This window comes from Pinus tabuliformis, chromosome 8, assembly GCF_031772625.1.
Source record: "Pinus tabuliformis cultivar Carrire ecotype Pingquan chromosome 8, CPIR1, whole genome shotgun sequence".
NCBI classification, from domain to species: domain Eukaryota; kingdom Viridiplantae; phylum Streptophyta; class Pinopsida; order Pinales; family Pinaceae; genus Pinus; species Pinus tabuliformis.
Window position 1 is genome coordinate 128,703,149 of NC_142294.1, and position 17,336 is coordinate 128,720,484.

General features: G+C 36.4%; 1 pseudogene; it reads left to right on the forward strand.

Annotated features, from left to right (window-relative positions):
* The first annotated feature begins 1,787 nt into the window (after window positions 1–1,787).
* On the forward strand, window positions 1,788–2,924 carry LOC149234449 (GDSL esterase/lipase At5g22810 pseudogene; annotated as a pseudogene).
* Window positions 2,925–17,336: the final 14,412 nt, after the last annotated feature.

The following is a 17,336-nucleotide window of genomic DNA, read 5'->3' on the forward strand; positions in this document are numbered from 1 at the left end:
CATTGTTAGAATGCAGAAATATAGTTTCAATTCGCAATTTAACATCAACCTTTAAGCTTCATGCAAAAGCTTAAAATCTTCTCGAATTACAAATAATCATTAAGACTAAGACCATTAAACATTGTATATTCGTGATAACAATGTATTGGTTAATGTCCACGCCTAAATCTGACTATCATTACCACCATCCATCTCACACCACCAATGTTCAATTTCTGGTTTCGATTCGTAGTTTAACATCAACGTTTAGGTTCTATCTAAAATCTCAAAGCCTTCTCGGATAACAAACCTTATCTCCTAGCATTCTGTTTACATAATGGGGAATGCGAGGTGCGTTTGTATTGCTAATCACACTCTAATCTTGAATGGTAATGTAAGTCGCATTGCAGAGGGGATAGCTCTTTAGCTACTGATCCGCAGGCGAAGTGGTCTTATTCATTAAATTAAAATAATGCTTACAATAGGTATTCATTAAATTAAAATAATGCTTACAATAGGTATACGACAGGCGAGCGTCGATTCCGGGGCGGGGCCGGGCGGCCGCGCCGCCTGTCGTATACCTATTGTAAGCATTATTTTAATTAGCACGCAAATGTAAATCTCAATTTAATGTACAAACGTGGCAGTGCCTGTCCTATTCCTGAACTCTAGCCATATAATTCCTCAGTCACCCTACATCTGAGACCTTCACCGGTTGCAACACCAACTTTGATGTGAAGTATGGAAGGTATATCATTTTTTTCCAAAACACAATAATAATGAATTGGAGAAACGGTTAAGTTTGTACAGTTTTTACCTCTCTTCGTCAACCTCGCGCTTCCATTCATATCATATTCTTCAGCGTCAGGTCATTTCATTAAATATTTGTACATCACAGACTTTATAACAAGGTAATTGTTAATGTCAAAATCCTATCTATATAGGCCCCTCAATGTAATAATATTTGCGGGTGTCATTACCGACAGCATGCCGCAAAAGTCAAGTAAAACGTCAATCTTCCACGGTGGTCGATTGAATTTCAATTATGTTACGACCATTAAATCTCATACGACACGTTATAAATTGTTTGAATGAATATTTTGCGAAAAAAATGTAGAATTTATTCGTAGTACATTTTGAAATACGTAAGAGTGGACTATACTTTTGTGCTACAGGTGGTTGTGAGAAACCCAAAGGTGACGTGTAAACATATCTCCACGTTGAAACTCAGAGCCCTCTCGCACCTCAGTGATTTTGTTTTCCCTCTCAATCATATCTATATTAATTTTCCTCCGCTTATGCCATTGCTGAGAACAGTGAGAAGCTCCGGGTTGTTCATATGTTCATCTCTCATTTTCTTTAGTATTCAACCTTTCGTTTCCTCTCATTTCAACCAAAGAGCGCATATATTTTTTCATAATAGGATCTTAAAATAATAATAGGAAATTAAAATAATGATTACAATAGCTATACTATAGGCGGAGAGGGGCGGCCCGGGGGTGGCGCGGCCGCCCCGCCCCGCCCGAGGGGCGGAGCGTCGATTCCGGGAATCGACGCTCCGCCTGTCGTATACCTATTGTAAGCATTATTTTAATTTAATGAATACCTATTGTAAGCATTATTTTAATTTAATGAATAAGACCACTTCGCCTACGGATCAGTAGCTAAAGAGCTATCCCCTCTGCAATGCGACTTACATTACCATTCAAGATTTAGAGTGTAGTCCTTAACTTATTTTGAATTGACATTTTGTCAAATTGTGAAATGGATAAATTCTTTATCGCAATAAGAATGATTTACATGAACCTTTCATCAATAGCTCTGCTCTTAGCTTTCTGAGTTAGACTTGGTGGTGATCAATGGGCAACTCAAGGAAGCCTGCGCAGACATTGTGCTTTGTAGCTCTGATAGCAGTGGTTTTGCAGAGCTCATGTGTGGATGCACAGCCACTTGTGCCTGCTCTGTTTATTTTTGGAGATTCCACTGTCGATGTGGGGAATAACAACTATCTGTTCACGCTTGTCAAGTCCAACTTTCCTCCTTATGGCAGGGACTTCGACACCCACAATCCCACTGGCCGGTTCTCCAATGGAAGACTTGCCACTGATTATGTTGCTGAAACACTTGGGTTTACGTCTTTCCCACCAGCATATCTGAGCTCTCAGGCTTCTGGTCGAAATCTACTAACTGGGGTGAACTTCGCTTCTGGTGCATCTGGCATTTATGACAATACAGCACAACGCTACAATGCTATATCGATGACGCAACAGCTACAGTATTTTCGACAGTACCAATCGAAAGTGGAGAGATCTGTGGGCAGAGCCAATGCTTCTTCCATTGTGTCGAAAGCTCTTTACGTCGTCAGTGCTGGCGCCAACGATTTCGTACAGAATTACTACATAAGTCCTGACCTTATGAGGTAGTTCACTGTTCCACAGTTCGTGGAGTTCCTCATGCAAAAGTTCTCAGTGTTTACAAAGAGGCTGTATCAGTTGGGGGCTCGCAGAGTCGGTGTGACTTCGCTTCCTCCATTAGGGTGCCTTCCGGCTGCAATCACTCTATTTGGCCACGGTGAAAATGTCTGCGTCAACCGCTTGAATAGCGATTCTCAACACTATAACAACCGCCTCAAAGCGACAGTAAACAGCCTGGCGAAAACCCTACCAGGGATGAAAATGGTTGTATTTGACATTTATACATCGTTATATAACTTCGTTCAGCATCCTTTAGACAATGGGTTCGCAGAGGCGAGGAGAGCTTGTTGTGGGACTGGAGTTATTGAGACAGTTGTATTGTGCAACCCTAGGTCAATAGGGACGTGTGCCAACGCTACGCAATACGTGTTCTGGGACAATTTCCATCCCACCCAGTCTGCCAATGAGTTGCTGGCTAGCGCGCTCATTCTTCAAGGAATCTCTCTCATTTCTTAAATCAGTCCTGGCCTCCAAACTGAGATTAGATGAATTTTAATTTCGATATAGCTGCTCTAGGTGTACGAGAACTTAAATTTACAAATATCCTATCATAAGGCAAACAGTTTGCGTTCTTTTTTTTGCCTTTAGAACTCCATGTTTTACTATAATGCTTTTAGAATGAAATGTGATTTATTGAGCTTTTATGAGAACCAGCTTAAAATAATAATGATTTACATAGATTTATGATGAGGCTTTTTTATTTTATAATTAAAAATTGGTTTATAGTTTAAAAAGTATGAAAAACAATAATAATAAAAAAAATTTAGGGTGTTAATGGGTGATTTTAGTAATTTAGATATTTTAGGACTATGGCTACTACAAGTCTCAAATGTGTTGATCATTTTAGGACTATGGCTGCTGGTTAGATTGTCTTCCATCACGTTCAATTTTAAGTGGCTTCATTTGTATTTTTCCAGCACCATATATGTGAGGTGGCTAACTATTTGTCACAACTCTCACATGCTTATATTTACTCAGTGGAAGGACAATGGGTTTGCTGCTACTTATCTACTTAATGATGACCATGTGAGTGATATGAGATCAGGATTTACGTTTTTGGCCTATAATAGGTTGTCATTAGATTCTATCTTTGTCATGGTCGCTCAGTCCAGCCACATGCAGTAACACTCAACACGTAACACAGCAATGGGTATATATGTGAGGTGGCTAACTATTTGTCACAACTCTCACATGCTTATATATAATTAAAAAGAAATAATAATAATTTAAGTAATATAATTTTATATAATATAAAAAATGAGTATAAATTTATTTTGATTTCAAGTTTATTCACCTGGACGATTAAACTCTGTAACATATGTAGAAATAAAAATGATCTCTTTCTAAATGAATTAAAAACTAATTTGCTTCCTTTATCTAGTATAGACAACATAGAAGACCGCTATCATAATTTTACTACAACCCTCGCATATTCTATTAACAAGTTCTCAATTGAAGTTTCAAATAATAAAAGAAATAGCAAAACCAATCCATGGTATGACAAAGAGTGTAAAAGTGCGAGGAGAGCAATTAAGGAAGTTGTTGATGAATCTCTTAAAATGGACAAGATAAAAATATATAAAGCCCTAACTAAAAGGAAAAAGAGGCAGTACATTCGTCAAAGACAAGGGAATCTCTTACACCTCTCTAAGCTAGCTCCTAAGAAATTTTGGAGGCAAATTCTGACTAGGAAGACTAAAGAGGTGTCTCTCCTCCATTCTTGGAATAAGAAGAAGGATTCAAGGGAAGTTGCTAGGGGGATGCATGAGAGAATTCAAATAGGAGGATTCTCATAGATATGATTGCGCTTAGTTAAAAAATAATCGTGCATATTCATTGAACCCTTATGCTTTGGAACAATACAAATATTAGGATTGGATAAGTTCTTTAGTGATGCATACGCCCTTTGGTTGGAAGTCCTCACATGTATAGTGTATTTCAAGACCATATTACACTTCATGGACTCTTAAAGACTATTGTAATATATTGTATTTTATTATATGATACTGTGAAGGATGCCTCTTAGGTCAGCAATGGTCCAAGTAGCATGTTTTTGAAAAATTTATTGTATATATTAAATTTGTTATTTATTATGTGAATGTTTGAGCAACGATATCTATATTTGGTCGAGCTCTATTATTTTGTCTGTACTCCAATTATATATAGTTAGCATTATAGTTTTGATGAAAATTTTAAGGTGACGTTAGGTTGCCTTCGCATCCCCGACTACAGGTTTCGAGGGTGGACGTCAGCTTGTATGTGCGATACAACAGACAGAGAGACAGTACGCGACAGAGAGACTCGGAAAAGTGAAAAGACGCAGACATTCTCCATTGACGGGCACCTTGGGTTTTACCAATTCCACGCATCAAATGACGATCCACATTACCAATTCCACGCAGCGGCACCCCCGGGCCGCCCCGCCCCGCCGGACCGGCGGCGGGTCGATTCCAGTATCAACACTTTCGTTCTGAAGCTATATTTTGCAGGAAAATTTCGTAGAAAATTTCGTAGTCACTGCCATTTTTAAAACAGCCGCAAAATTGACACCTAAAAAAATAAATCATTATTCCAGTATCAACACTTTCGTTCTGAAGCTATATTTTGCAGGAAAATTTCGTAGAAAATTTCGTAGTCACTGCCATTTTTAAAACAGCCGCAAAATTGACACCTAAAAAAAAAAAACATCGTTCCAGTATACACACTTTTCGTTTTGAGCACTGTTTTTGTGGTTTTTTTGGGGTTTTTGGGCCAGAGTTCCCGTTTTGAGTTTATAGTTCCCATTTCAAAGTTTACATTGTTCAAGCCTTTAAACAAAGGAAACTTCATTTTATTTTCCATACTGAACCACGGTGGAGGTGGAGGTGGTACTAGTGAAGTTGGAGGTGAGGGTGGTGAAGTTCGAGGTGGTGTGGGTAGAGTTGGTATTTGCGGGAATCCTTGCCTTATTAACTAAATAGCACTTCATAGAGAAACCTTTGCTAGCCCTTCTTCGTCACCTCGCAGAGGTGAAACCAGGGGACTATACTATAGACCCTTTCTTCCTTCGTTGTTGTAAGTTTTTCCACTTCAAAATAGTCTTGAACATCAAGGTAGTTGCATAAACCATTTTTTGCATAATAACATTTTAATCTAGGTATTCAAACATTTTTCGTACTTACCTCACGGTCCTTTGAAAAGGTTTTTCTCCACCTTGTTGTAGTTGACTGAGGTGTCGACCACGAATTCTATCACAAATCCTCCTATGACACGATCAAGCCAATGATTGACAGCATGGTCGATATTATCCTCTAATGCTTCCAACCTTCGCACTAGCTTCGGGGTCCACAAAATATGACCGTCAAGTTTCCACCTTCCTTGGCTATCTACTAGCTTTGCAATCCACTGGTATAGCTCGATAGGGATCTCGTGGATATCTATATATAGGTATCTATCCAACCACTATACTTTTGTCAGTCATAGATTTCTGTTCTCTTGTGCTGTGAATTCGTGGATCTTTCTATCCATCTAGTCTCCAATCTCCTTCTTAGTTGGATTCCAATCATACGACGTCACACATCTCTTATGCAGATTCCGATCGTAGCAACATAACCATTTTTTGGCTTGAGGGTGCCTAACCTAGGTTCAACATTAATTAGCCAAACAAATCCCTACACTACTGGCCCTTTTGGCATCAGCCCGCGGAGTGCGGACCAAAGTCTCACCTGAAGCATTATGGAGGTATGCTAGAACCAATTTTCTACACCCTAAGAACATTCTGATGTCGTTTGATTTCTTCTATCCCTGCCTTCGCGTAGGTGGTCTCGCTCTAGGGCTTGTAAGGCAATCCCTCTATTTCAACATTCAATACCTCCATGAAAGTATATGATTGACCTTCACGCAAACCTAAACTATGGCTCAAGTACTTTCGCACTACTATCGCAATGTGTCGCGCAGATTCCTCAATTATCCTAAGTGATTTGCTTATCTCATCAAGTTCTTTAAGTTATTACCATGTAAGAATATATTCGTATTTGTGTTCAATTATTCAATGTAATTGTATTCATTCGCGAATCATATAAGAATAGTAAAGGAAGTTCATACACAAATTATCCAAACCCATCCATAGACCAAATACATAGAAATTTCATAGTAACTCCTTTTATTAATATATCCCAAGTGTTTCCAGACTCTATCCACCCTACACACACAACTGTAGGGATCTACTCACTCAGCTGCAGACTTCGACCATAGGCCTCTGCACACTCAGCTGCAAAGCCTCTACCTACACTACAACCCAAGACTTAGACTTCTTTCTCTAAGGCTAAGACTCTCTTACATGTTGTGTCTCTAAAACTACTTAAAGCCTAGCTCTTTTTATAAAATCCCATGGTCCGCGGACCATGGATCCCATGGTCCGTGGACCATGGGTAGTTCTATTACAACCGACTTTACTTTACAAAACTAAGGGCATACTACCCTTTATGACACATAACACCTTTGCGCTCCGTGACCACAAAATGCGGAGTGTTTACAATAATATTACCAAAAATGACTTAAACATGGGATTTTAGCCCTAAAACTGCCCTTGGGGGATCCCGCTCCCAACACCTAGCTCCCTACTTATTCTATTGTGCTTTCGAGTATGAAAACCTGAATTGATTTAAATTTATGTCGTTATCTAGGTCCATATATTAGCCTTATAATAGTCCTTATTAAAACAAATTGACACAGAAAAGAAAATTGAAAAATCATTGATTCAAGAAGAGTGATAGTGGTACCATGAAGTTAAAATACCATAACGTAAAGTTGAGAATGCTTATGGATGATGGTTTCTATATTTATGTTTCTTCCTAAACTGAAATGGGTGTAGGTATATAGATATAATGGATCTATAAGAATATTGAAGCGAGGATATCACTTTGGGTAAATTGATTTTTATCAAGAGGAAGCATATTAATTATTCTGAAGGAAAATTTGAAAATTATTCCCATTTATTGGATCTTGAATTTACATGTGTCTAAAGGCATCTTCTCTAAATTTTAGAACACCATCTTTCATTTTATATGGTTTTGGTGAGGAAAAGCAAGAGGCATCCCGTTGTTTAATTCACATAAAATCACTCTTCCAAAGAAGCTAGGAGATTGGGGGATAAATAATATTTTCCAAATCAACAAAACTATGTCTTCTCATAGTTTGTGTTAGCTTGTTCACAGTTCATCCCTATTGGCAATGATTTAAAAATCTAAATATATTCCCTCTATATCTCTTGAGGACTAGTTTAGGTAGGCCTACAAATTGACAAAAAGGCTAAACATTTCGAAAGCTCTTGTCTATTTTTTTCCTCTAATTGGTAAATGGTAAGCTTAGCATATTCATAATGCTAAAAAGTTGAATTTTGGAATAGACCTATCACTTTGGGTTAGGGTTGAGTTCCATCTATTGAATCCTCTTATAGATTGCATCCATTAAGAAGGATGTTAGGTTTTATAGCACATCAATGCATGATATAGACAAGAATGGTGGCGAGATGGTTAGAAATATCTCACATCTCTAGGTCACTATGGTCAAACTTCATAAGGTTAAAATAAGGCATAGAATATGACCTCATATGCTCAAATAATTTAAGAAGTATGGAATTCACAATTAATATCATTATTAATCTACTCCATGCTTTGAAACCCAATTTATTAGTTTTGAAACCCAGTTTATTAGGTGGACAAGTCGGGTCACCGGTTCTATTTTTTAAAACTATGATCAAAAGAGCTTCCTAGATTTGGCTTGCTACAACATGTGTACCAATCTATGGTCACTATTATTTTATTTCATTCCTTTCAAATAAGTTGCATATCATTCATTGTGATACATATTAATGTTTTTAATATTATTTCATTTCTTTAAAATAGGTGAATGATATCAAAAGAGCTTCCTAGATTTGGTTTACTGCAACATGATTACTAACCTAGGGTCACTATCATTTTATTTCATTCGTTTAAAATAAGTTTCAGATCATTCATTGTCATATATATTACTTTTTCTAATATTATTGCATTTCTTTAAAATAAGCGAATGATATCTAAAGAGATTCTTGGATTTGTTTTTCTACAACATGAGTACCAACCTATGGTCACTATTATTTTATTTCATTCCTTTAAAATAAGTTTCAGATAATTTATTGTCATATATATTATTTTTTTTAATATTATTGCATTTCTTTAAAATAAGTGAATGATATCAAAGATTAACTTATAAAATAATTTTAGGATGTTTTTTAATATTTTTATTGTTGAGTAACAATGAGTTGTTGCAACTGTAACAATGAGTTGTTGCAACATTATTTTAACAATCTAACAATATTTCATTAACTTGTTTTTTTCATTTTATTGTTTTCTTCTTTTGCACATGGTCCAAAAGTGGACACTAATCACCCAGGTTTGGTGCCATCTAAATCAAGGCCAAGCATGGACTAGATTTGTGCTTCATAATGAAGCACTCAGCCAAGTGTATCAAAATAGTACAAAAATACCTGGGAGAACCACAAACAACGAAGCCTATTATCCTGCACTGATTAATGGGCTAAGAGCAACAAGGAGTTATGGTGTAAGTGACATTGTCACTTATACCAACTCAAAGTTGATAGCTAATCAAACGATTGGAATTTACTAGGTTAGAAAACCAAATTTGAAACCCCTCCACAAAGAAGTCAGAAACATTGCTACACAATTTCATATTTTTAACATAACTTACCAATCATGTGTCCAAAGGGTTGCTGATGATATACTCATTGAAACAACAGCCAATGGACATGGATGTGCAAGAATTGTGGAGGTGGCAGCATGTGCTCCACCAATTGTCATTGATATGCATCGATATACGTGGTCTGTTAATGAATGGATTGTTCTTATGATTGCTATTATGGTGGGAGTCCCACTATGGTTTTCTTATTTCTTGTGATAGATTGTAGCAGGGAAAAAACCAACTATGTCTATCATTTTTTATGTATATATATGAGCTCCCTTTATTTTTTGGTACTTTTTTATATCTCATTATGTGTAGGTAAAAAATGTATTGATCGGTCATGCTATTAATGGAACTACATTTTCATTTCATTTCAGATGTCTCATTTTGATTACCTTCAATTGTCTCTAATAGTTCATTACAATTCAGTTTTGTCTATCGCTATTTCGTTTTACAAATTTTATTTTATCACTTAAGAACACTTTAAACAGAACCCAAAAATGAATAGAGAAATAGATATTTTTGTTATCAAATAGACTCAAAAATATGTTAGAAAACGAGACATTAGAATGCCTTCAATACCTCTTCACATTTCCAACTTCTAGTAACATTCATTCATTCATTATCTATGAGTACCACATAAAATATTTATACAAGTCTCTAATAAAAGTCTAATGAGACCGAATTCTTAAAGAAGCCCCTTTAATAACAAATTATGTCAGATACTCTTGGCCACAAGCCAACCAATATAGATTATAGATCAGTCATGATTTTCCTTTTATACATGGTTAAAAGAAAAATGCAATTGTGATATATTGCATTTTTCCAATCCATAGATCCAACCTCAACGGATAAAATTGTATAATTATCCAAACAAACAATTCAATTTCTATGAATTTTTCCATTATCAACAACTACAACCACAAGATCAGGTGATTTCAATTGAAGAATTTTTTGGCATACATGACATCAACAACCGCTAAGCCAACAAATGGTGAAAATAATATGAAAAACCTAAAAATCAATGAAGTTAACTTGATAAGCATGAAAATTTATAATATGCATTAAATGATAACTAATAAATTATGACAAATACTTTTTAAGGTCAAACAATGAAAATAATATGAACAACCTACAAATCATTGAAGTTAACTTGATACGCATACAGATTTATAATATGCATTCAAGGATAACTAATAAATTGTAACCAATAATTTTTAAGGTGAAATAGTGAAAGTAATATGAACAACTTACAAATCAATGAAGCTAAGTTCATAATCATGAAAATTTATAATATGTATTCGAGGATAACTAATAAATTTTAACCGATACTTTTTGAGGCAAGTAATTTGAGTGAGTGTAATGCTGCATGTGCCCACAAAGTTTCAGGAAATCAAACTTTAAACTATTATGATGGAAAATCTCCCCTCACCACATCATCAAAGAATGGTTGATGTCAAATGGCATGCAACAGTTGTGAAAACACCTGACTGCATACAACGGTAACAAAGCCCTTGACAATGAAAGATACAAATAGTTGGTGGAAAATGGGTTGTAACCATTGCGAAAAAACTTGAATGGGTACTACTGTCGCAATAAATGACACCTATTGGACTCATTACCTCAACTCTTCCATTGCATTGTTATCCCACATTCAAACTATTGCAGAGAAAAAAAACAACCATAGCCACTGTAAACTCTAAAATAATATGGGAGGCTCAAGGGTTGGCAGAGAAGGTAGTGAAAATTTTCTAGATGAATTTCCACATGTTAAACCATTGTTTGAATAGATCGGTTGGATAAAGTATATTCGTAGGTTTCAGGGGTGTTATGACAACATAACTTTATAATTTTCCATGCATTATAGGGAGGGTAGAACTGAGGTTACAGGGGTACTGGTGCATGTGATAGAAGAAGAAATTGAAAAAGTGACAAGGTTACCCCAAACAGGAGAACAATGGTTTGTGCCTCGAAAACCCCAACCTGATGTTGTGCGGTAATTCCTTGAGGTAGGCAAATGGTTGGAGAAGATAAAAAAATATTTGACAAGAGGGCATTACCACAACCCTGGAAAGATGTTGCATTCCTTATCTAGATATTTTTCATGTGTGAAGGAAGGTATGTCGTTATTTATTACCATCACATCTGGTTGTTAAACCACTTGCGTCATGGTAGGTTGGTTAACATGCCTTTCTTTCTTGCAAAAACCCTAGAGCATATGGCCCGATCTGTGTAGAAATCAAAGCGAACATTCGAAATCCTGTCCCACCATTGCCTCATTAAAATTTTGGTGGATTCTGCACTGCAAAGGGAAGGGAGAACTTGGGATGAAGTAGTTGGAAGGCCATTTCATGCTGAAGTTTCTACCCCACCAGAGGATGCCCTAACAGTTACAACTCTACCCCATGACCTCCCAACTGCAACTCTACCCCATGACCCCCCAACTGCAACTCTACCCCATGACTGCTCAAGTGTAGAAATTCCCACAAAAGCTTTCCATATGGCAACTGAGCCACCCATTTTTCAAACTATGGTTGCTAACAATTCTGCTACTAAATCCCAACAGAAAGGAGACGAACAAGATGATTATGGTGAAATAGAAATAATGGGGAGTAAACCTTCCACCAGAATATTGAAAGGATATAGGAAACACTCGATAGTAGTGCCAAAAGCCAAGAAGAACAACGGAAACTGAGGTCATATTGCTCCAGTTCCTGAAACCCTCCTCATTGTTATAGAAGAAAAAACAGAAGAGCAAGAGCAAGAGCAAGAGCAAGAGCAAGAGCAAGAGAAAGAGCATCCATGGGATGTATTCATGGAAGAAGCAGTCATGGAGTAAGGATTCATGGAACAAGGATTAGGCCACCTTGCTGACACAAGAGAACATGTTGATAAGGTTTCCTCTCCTGATCCTGACTATGAGTACATACGAGGAGTAGCTGAATGGTCCAGAACAGAGGGAGCTTCCTCAATTTCAATTTTGTATGGGGATGATGTGGAGGATGAACCAACTACACCACGAAGATTTTCCTCCAATAGAAAAGAGCCCCTTGCCTCAATTTCAATTTTGTATGGGGATGATGTGGAGGACCAACCAATGGAACCACCAAAATTTCCATCCAAAAATGAGGATGACCAACCAACTACACAACCAGAATTATATGGGGATCGTGACGAGGACAAGCCAACTACACCACCATAATTGTATGAGGATCATGAGGAGGGCCAACCAACTGCACCACTAGAATTATATGGGGATCGTGAGGAGCACCAACCAACTGCACCACTAGAATTGTATGGGGATCATGAGGAGGGCCAACAAACTACACTACAAGAATTGTATGGGGATGATCAAGAGGACCAACCAACTGCACCACCTGAATTGACAAAGAAACATGTTGGAACTGTAGGTACACCTACAAATCGTCTTATGTATATTTCATTGTTAAGGAAGAATAGGATTCTGCAGATGAAAAATAGAGAGATACAAATCAAAGCTAAAACCCTAAGAGATGAGATGAGACAAAAATAAAATTTTGATAGATTAAAATACTTGGCCCAAGTTGTAGAGTCCCTAGCCATTGGTGTCATATATATATACCTTCTCCAAGGATCCAAGAGAATATACCCCTTGGAAAAAAATAGACCGTTGACATTACTATGTGAACAGAGGACAAAAGGCTAGAGATGAAATTGACCAAAAGCACAGCTGTGCAAATAGAGGAACAAGAATCACAAATGAAACTAACAAAAGAAATGAATGTACAAATTAAGGAATAGGAACGAAAGATGAAACTAATAGAGGATCAAGAACCAGAGATCAAACTGACCAAATATGATGCTGTGCAAATAGAGGACGAGGAAGCAATGGATAATTTAGCCCTGTGTATACCCTCTTATAAGGGAAAACTAATACCTTTCTATTTGAACTAAAACTTAATTCGTGACCTTTTGTTATGAAACCAACTCACAAAAATATAGAAAATATAGATAAATGCCTTCAAAATAAGCCTCTTCGAGGGGGAAAACTCCTTTACATTACATAAATGAACAATTATTGGATGATACAAATGACAAGACCACCTTTCTATATACGTCTAAGGGGTCATAATATAATCAAAGCCGACTTAACAAAAATAATGTAAGGGAACAATAATAACAATAGTGGGCTTCTATGGGGTACAATAATAACAATATGGGGACTACATGGGCACAACAATGTAAGAACAGGGTTGTACTAATAACAATAAGGGTTTAAGCTAGTAGTATAGGGACCTAACATGCCCCTCTCCTTCAAAAAGTGTTGTCCTCAATGCTTGAGTAGTTCTTGATGCTTCTATAGAAAATTCTTTTCCTCCCATGTGGAATCTTCAGTGGGTAAATTCTTACAGTTGATGAGATACTTTGAAATTGATCGATTTTTTAGCTGTCAGGTTCTTGTTTCTGTGACTGCGCCAAGTTTCAATATGATTTTTCTTTCCTCGTCAAGTTCTGGCAATATTGTTTGAACTGGGATCTTCTGCAACTTTTGAATGAGTGGCCACACTTCTTCATCCTTCTTCCATTCATCCCTTGCTTCATTTATCCAATCTGGTTGGATAGTAGAAATAGCACAAAACAATGCTTCCACATCCTCATCCTTTCTTGAGAGTGCATCTGCAACAACATTTTACTTCCCTTTTTTGTAGATGATTTCAAGGTCATAAGCCAAAATATTTGTGTTCCATTTTTTTTGTTCTCCTTAAGATAATCTTTCTTCTAAAAAGTATTTAAGACTATCATTATCCATTTTTACATTGAAGTGTCTTTCCATTAGGTAAGGTGACCATTTCTTAAGTGAATGTAGTATTTCCAACATTTCCTTCTCATAAATAACTTGCTTGAGATGTAGTCATAAAAATTCCCAATCGCCTACATCAAAACTTCTTTCACTGCGATGTTGATCTGCCTGTTGTTTCATTCGATTCTACACCAAAGTGATGTTATGATTTAAAAGTTTAAGAACTCGTTGTTGATGCTTGATGTGATCTTTCACTGTTTGAATTTTTTTTCTTCTTGATATGTCATTCTATCTTGAGAGTTTGTGGAGTGCTAATTTCTTCCAATACATTACAAGATATGGTCGGATTCATTTCTTGATGCTCGATTTGATATTTCACTTCTTGAACATTTTTCTCCTTGATATGTCCTTCTATATTGATAGCTTGAGGAGTGGTAATTACAGCCAATGCACTACAACATATGGTTGGATTCGTTTCTTCTTTCTTGATGTGATCTTTCACTTCTTAAACCTTTTTCTTCTTGATATGTCCTTCTCTCTTGAGAGTTTGAGGAGTGGTAATTCTTGCCAATGCTTTACAAGATATGGTTGGCTAAATTTCTTCTTTCTTTGGGGTTGGTTCCTAGTGTATATCCTCTTCTTTTGATGTTTCTTTATCCTTTTCTTCCTCCTCTTCACAATCTATGTAAAATAATTTCTTCTCGGTACACTTATGACCTTTAGTGTATTTTCTATCACAATTGTAACAAAGCCCTTTTTCTCTTTTTTCTTCCAATTTTTTTGGTGTAAACCTTGTAGGTTGTGGATGGGTAGGAGAAAAAACACTTCCATAATTGTAGTCGTGAGTGGTGGGATTCCTTGTTTCCATAATTTCTCTTTCAATTTGTCTTTCCAACTTGAATGCCTTCTCCAATCAATCACGTTCCCTAAGACGAACCTCATGTTGAATGTTATCCTTTAAATTCCCTATGAAGACATCAATCCTTTGCTTATATGGAATATCATTTACCCTTATATTCAATTTTTTGAAAGTCCTCAATGTGCTTCGCCATTGAACCCTTTTCTTTGAGATTTATCAATTGGCTAAAGGCATTTCTCTTTGTATCCTCATAATGTGCTATCATTTCCTCCGTGAAAATTGATCACTTGACAAGCAATTTACGAGAACAAAACCCTTCACACCATAAAAATTGATTCGGTTCTAAATATAAATATGCAATACATACCTTTTGTAACATTTTCACCTCACGTAGATCAAAATATTTCTCCATCTGTAGTATCCAAATTAACGGATCCTTGCCATCAAACTTCCTCATATCGCCTTTTCTTGATTTTAGGAGCTCGATCTTGAAATGACTATAACTATGTAATTTAAAATGTCTATGTTCTGAAATTTCATCCTGCAGTATCCCTTTGAGTCCCCTTTCTATCCCTACGAGTCTGATCAAGATTGGATTCGTCAAGGAAGAGTTATGTCAAATCTCCCACAATGACTTGATTATAGACTGCTTTAGTAGAGCGAACTTGTACGAAGTGCCATGTGTCCCTTTTTCCACCTTGGGATGTAAAATCGATACACAAAAGTCTACCTTTCTATAACTTCTGATGCTAAAAGGGAAAGTTATGACGATTTCGGTCACTTGTTTAGAATGTAATTCGGGAGCTTGCAGAAACCCTAAATTCCTTCGACCGTATCTTCAAAAATATAGTGAACCAAGATTTGAAATTCAGGCCCGAGGTTCACCAATATTTTGGCTCACATGGGTTTTAAATGCAGAATCTAAAAATTCATGGAAAACAAATTATATTGAAAATTCCACAATGACCTGTTTGATATGGAATTTTGGAGCTTGAAAAAAACCTAACTTCCTCAAATCATATCACCAAAAAGATAGTGAGACAATGACTATAATTCAGATGCGAGGTTCAAAACGATTTCTACTCAAATGGGTTTTTTTCTTAGCTACTAAAACTTTGAAGAGAAAATGTTATAGCGAACATTCCACGATGACCTGTTTTGGAGTGGCGAAACCCTAGAATCCAAAGCTCTGATACCAAATGTTATGAAACCAGCTCACCAAAAGATAGAAAAGATAGATAAACACCCTCAAAATAAGCCTCTTCGAGGGGGAAACCTCCTTTACGTTACACAAATGAAAAATTATTGGATGATACAAATGACAAGACCTTCTTTCTATATATAGGAGTCTAAGGGGTCATAATATAATTAGAGCTGACATAACAATAATAATTTAAGGGAATAATAATAACAATAGTGGGCTTCTATGGGGCACAATAATAACAATATGGGGACTACATGGGCACAAAAATATAATAAGGGGGTTGTACTAATAACAATAAGGGGTTACACTAGTAGTATAGGGACCTAATACGTTTATATAAACAAAGTTGAAGGAAAACATAAAAACACAGTGGTTGAGCTGCAAAGAAAGGTGGACAAGATGAGAATGATAATAAACAACTCAGATAGATAATGGACAATGTGCTTAGTTCCAGGGCTCATTCAACCAATTAAAACATGTACTTGACATAAATATTGTTGATGTTTAAAAAGAATGATATCACCAATAATAAGCCTTTCTAGGCTGGATACAAACATGGTTTCATAGAAGCATATAGGACCTGCATGAATCTGCAAAAATACTTTCTTTGTAAACTATACCAACATAATTTTCTAGTATCTCTTACCTCCCAACCCTATTGTAGGTGATGTGCAATTAAGAGCCTTTGTATCGTATTTGAGAACTTAGGTTAGTTGGTTGGAAGATCTTAAAATTTTAAACATAATTATGAGAACATTATGTTTGTTAGAGGAGAATATGAAATACCTGTAGAGGTGTGATCTGAAATGATCATACATTAAACTGAAGTAGAATTGATTAATGCCATTAGCGAATTGAATGTTATCATAAAAAGCCTTAACCCTGAGAATTGATTGAAAAGAAATACTCTACAACATACGTGAAACATAAGAAAGACGAAAACATAAGTGAAAAGCAGCAAAAAAATAGCGATACCAGACAATAATATTTATTATGGAGTTCGTCCCTGATGGACTACGTCTCTGCGTTGACTTTCAAGATGGGCATCTGCTTTATTAGGATTGGACCTGATGAGGTCAATTACATAGAACATTAACCAGACTAATTGTAAACACAGACACTTTTGGTCATTGTCACAAGAAAGCTCTCTAAATTAGCTTTCCAACACCTATCACAGTTCCCAATTCCGACTCCTGATGCTCCTGTTACACTGAAAACAAAACAACCTATGTCCTATAGAATCTGCATACAAAACTCTAAAAACCACTCCCTTGATCTTCAACGAGTCAAACTATCTTTATAAACCTCCAGATGAATTTGAAA